The sequence below is a fragment of the Pseudophryne corroboree genome, chromosome 1 (genome assembly GCF_028390025.1).
Source record: "Pseudophryne corroboree isolate aPseCor3 chromosome 1, aPseCor3.hap2, whole genome shotgun sequence".
Classification (NCBI taxonomy): domain Eukaryota; kingdom Metazoa; phylum Chordata; class Amphibia; order Anura; family Myobatrachidae; genus Pseudophryne; species Pseudophryne corroboree.
The window spans coordinates 310,677,545-310,682,582 of NC_086444.1; positions in this window are offsets into that span (position 1 = coordinate 310,677,545).

Sequence of the window (5,038 nt, forward strand, 5' to 3'; positions counted from 1 at the left end):
AAAAGCAACTAACAGGACACCTAGTTTGCAGCTTACACAGTAAGGAAAATGGTCTTACTCTATAATTGCTTTTAGATATCTTTCTCCTTTATAAACATTTTAAAGTGAGCTGAGGGGAAAATAACAATACAGGGTCCAGTTACATTATAAAATAATATAAAAAAATTCTCTAACCAAAAAATAAAAAATACAAGTGTATAATAATTAGTGATGAGCGGGTTCGGTTTCTCGGAATCCGAACCCCCCCCCCGAACTTCAACCATTTTACACGATTCCGAGGCAGACTCGGATCCTCCCGCCTTGCTCGGTTAACCCGAGCGCGCCCGAACGTCATCATTCCGCTGTCGGATTCTCGCGAGATTCGTATTCTATATAAGGAGCCGAGCGTCACCGCCATTTTCACTCGTGCATTGGAGATGATAGTTTCTGTGCTCAGTGTGCTGCAAATATCTGTGCTCAGTGTGCTTCCAAATATCTGTGCTCAGTGTGCTGAAAATATATTAAAAGTTATGTTTTATTAGTGTTGAATATTGTGCACCACTTTAAGGCAATCAATTTTTCTCTTCTCTTCTCTCTCTTATTCTGATTGACTTAAAATTGATGTATACTTGCTTGTGGTAGCACCCCCCTAATTTGAATACAAAAGAACCCTTGGCAAATAACCATAATGGGGGTTCAGTTAGAGATATAAACCTAAAAAAGACCATGCGACCTATAACCAATATAGTATAGGTACATACCTCCCAACATGACCCTCTCCAGGAGGGACACAATGCTTTGCTCCTGGACTTTTCTCTTCATTTATGGTTGCCGGCACCTGTGCTGAATAGGTTAATGGACAGGAAAGGTGTTTCAGCACAGGTGAGGGCAATCAGATTAAGAGGGAAATCCAGAAGCAGAGCATTCTGTCCCTCTGGAAAGGGTCATGTTGGGAGACATGTAGGTATTAGGAGAACCCAGCCCAGTAAGGGAGGGGGTTGGTGGCAAGACGGGGGACAGGTATTAGGTGAGCCCATTAAGGAGGTGGGGGTGATGAGGGGGAATGGGTATTAGGTAGTGATGAGCACCGGAAATTTTTCGGGTTTTGTGTTTTGGTTTTGGGTTCGGTTCCGCGGCCGTGTTTTGGGTTCGAACGCGTTTTGGCAAAACCTCACCGAATTTTTTTTGTCGGATTCGGGTGTGTTTTGGATTCGGGTGTTTTTTTCAAAAAACCCTAAAAAACAGCTTAAATCATAGAATTTGGGGGTCATTTTGATCCCAAAGTATTATTAACCTCAATAACCATAATTTCCACTCATTTTCAGTCTATTCTGAACACCTCACACCTCACAATATTATTTTTAGTCCTAAAATTTGCACCGAGGTCGCTGGATGACTAAGCTCAGCGACCTAAGTGGCCGACACAAACACCTGGCCCATCTAGGAGTGGCACTGCAGTGTCACGCAGGATGGCCCTTCAAAAAACTACTCCCCAAACAGCACATGACGCAAAGAAGAAAAAAAAGAGGCGCAATGAGGTAGCTGTGTGAGTAAGCTAAGCGACCCTAGTGGCCGACACAAACACCTGGCCCATCTAGGAGTGGCACTGCAGTGTCACGCAGGATGGCCCTTCCAAAAAACACCCCCCAAACAGCACATGACGCAAAGAAAAAAAGAGGCGCAATGAGGTAGCTGTGTGACTAAGATAAGCGACCCAAGTGGCCGACACAAACACCTGGCCCATCTAGGAGTGGCACTGCAGTGTCACGCAGGATGGCCCTTCCAAAAAACACCCCCCAAACAGCACATGACGCAAAGAAAAAAAGAGGCGCAATGAGGTAGCTGTGTGACTAAGATAAGCGACCCAAGTGGCCGACACAAACACCTGGCCCATCTAGGAGTGGCACTGCAGTGTCACGCAGGATGGCCCTTCCAAAAAACACCCCCCAAACAGCACATGACGCAAAGAAAAAAAGAGGCGCAATGAGGTAGCTGTGTGACTAAGGTAAGCGACCCAAGTGGCCGACACAAACACCTGGCCCATCTAGGAGTGGCACTGCAGTGTCACGCAGGATGGCCCTTCCAAAAACTACTCCCCAAACAGCACATGACGCAAAGAAATATGAAAGAAAAAAGAGGTGCAAGATGGAATTGTCCTTGGGCCCTCCCACCCACCCTTATGTTGTATAAACAGGACATGCACACTTTAACCAACCCATCATTTCAGTGACAGGGTCTGCCACACGACTGTGACTGAAATGACGGGTTGGTTTGGACCCCCACCAAAAAAGAAGCAATTAATCTCTCCTTGCACAAACTGGCTCTACAGAGGCAAGATGTCCACCTCATCATCATCCTCCGATATATCACCGTGTACATCCCCCTCCTCACAGATTATCAATTCGTCCCCACTGGAATCCACCATCTCAGCTCCCTGTGTACTTTGTGGAGGCAATTGCTGCTGGTGAATGTCTCCACGGAGGAATTGATTATAATTCATTTTAATGAACATCATCTTCTCCACATTTTCTGGATGTAACCTCGTACGCCGATTGCTGACAAGGTGAGCGGCGGCACTAAACACTCTTTCGGAGTACACACTTGTGGGAGGGCAACTTAGGTAGAATAAAGCCAGTTTGTGCAAGGGCCTCCAAATTGCCTCTTTTTCCTGCCAGTATAAGTACGGACTGTCTGACGTGCCTACTTGGATGCGGTCACTCATATAATCCTCCACCATTCTTTCAATGGGGAGAGAATCATATGCAGTGACAGTAGACGACATGTCCGTAATCGTTGTCAGGTCCTTCAGTCCGGACCAGATGTCAGCATCAGCAGTCGCTCCAGACTGCCCTGCATCACCGCCAGCGGGTGGGCTCGGAATTCTGAGCCTTTTCCTCGCACCCCCAGTTGCGGGAGAATGTGAAGGAGGAGATGTTGACAGGTCGCGTTCCGCTTGACTTGACAATTTTCTCACCAGCAGTTCTTTGAACCCCAGCAGACTTGTGTCTGCCGGAAAGAGAGATCCAAGGTAGGTTTTAAATCTAGGATCGAGCACGGTGGCCAAAATGTAGTGCTCTGATTTCAACAGATTGACCACCCGTGAATCCTTGTTAAGCGAATTAAGGGTTCCATCCACAAGTCCCACATGCCTAGCGGAATCGCTCTGTGTTAGCTCCTCCTTCAATGTCTCCAGCTTCTTCTGCAAAAGCCTGATGAGGGGAATTACCTGACTCAGGCTGGCAGTGTCTGAACTGACTTCACGTGTGGCAAGTTCAAAAGGTTGCAGAACCTTGCACAACGTTGAAATCATTCTCCACTGCGCTTGAGACAGGTGCATTCCACCTCCTATATCGTGCTCAGTTGTATAGGCTTGAATGGCCTTTTGCTGCTCCTCCAACCTCTGAAGCATATAGAGGGTTGAATTCCACCTCGTTACCACTTCTTGCTTCAGATGATGGCAGGGCAGGTTCAGGCGTTTTTGGTGGTGCTCCAGTCTTCTGTACATGGTGCCTGTACGCCGAAAGTGTCCCGCAATTCTTCTGGCCACCGACAGCATCTCTTGCACGCCCCTGTCGTTTTTTAAATAATTCTGCACCACCAAATTCAAGGTATGTGCAAAACATGGGACGTGCTGGAATTTGCCCAGATTTAATGCACACACAATATTGCTGGCGTTGTCCGATGCCACAAATCCACAGGAGAGTCCAATTGGGGTAAGCCATTCCGCGATGATCTTCCTCAGTTGCCGTAAGAGGTTTTCAGCTGTGTGCGTATTCTGGAAAGCGGTGATACAAAGCGTAGCCTGCCTAGGAAAGAGTTGGCGTTTGCGAGATGCTGCTACTGGTGCCGCCGCTGCTGTTCTTGCGACGGTAGTCCATACATCTACCCAGTGGGCTGTCACAGTCATATAGTCCTGAGCCTGCCCTGCTCCACTTGTCCACATGTCCGTGGTTAAGTGGACATTGGGTACAACTGCATTTTTTAGGACACTGGTGAGTCTTTTTCTAAAGTCTGTGTACATTTTCGGTATCGCCTGCCTTGAGAAATGGAACCTAGATGGTATTTGGTACCGGGGACACAGTACCTCCAACAAGTCTCTAGTTGGCTCTGCAGTAATGATGGATACCGGAACCACGTTTCTCACCGCCCAGGATGCCAAGGCCTCAGTTATCCGCTTTGCAGCAGGATGACTGCTGTGATATTTCATCTTCCTCGCAAAGGACTGTTGGACAGTCAATTGCTTGGTGGAAGTAGTAAAAGTGGTCTTACGACTTCCCCTCTGGGATGACCATCGACTCCCAGCAGCAACAACAGCAGCGCCAGCAGCAGTAGGCGTTACACGCAAGGATGCATCGGAGGAATCCCAGGCAGGAGAGGACTCGTCAGAATTGCCAGTGACATGGCCTGCAGGACTATTGGCATTCCTGGGGAAGGAGGAAATTGACACTGAGGGAGTTGGTGGGGTGGTTTGCGTGAGCTTGGTTACAAGAGGAAGGGATTTACTGGTCAGTGGACTGCTTCCGCTGTCGCCCAAAGTTTTTGAACTTGTCACTGACTTATGATGAATGCGCTGCAGGTGACGTATAAGGGAGGATGTTCCGAGGTGGTTAACGTCCTTACCCCTACTTATTACAGCTTGACAAAGGCAACACACGGCTTGACAAATGTTGTCTGCATTTCTGTTGAAATACTTCCACACCGAAGAGCTGATTTTTTGGGTATTTTCACCAGGCATGTCAATGGCCATATTCCTCCCACGGACAACAGGTGTCTCCCCGGGTGCCTGACTTAAACAAACCACCTCACCATCAGAATCCTCCTGGTCAATTTCCTCCCCAGCGCCAGCAACACCCATATCCTCCTCATCCTGGTGTACTTCAACACTGACATCTTCAATCTGACTATCAGGAACTGGACTGCGGGTGCTCCTTCCAGCACTTGCAGGGGGCGTGCAAATGGTGGAAGGCGCATGCTCTTCACGTCCAGTGTTGGGAAGGTCAGGCATCGCAAACGACACAATTGGACTCTCCTTGTGGATTTGTGATTTCGAAGAACGCAC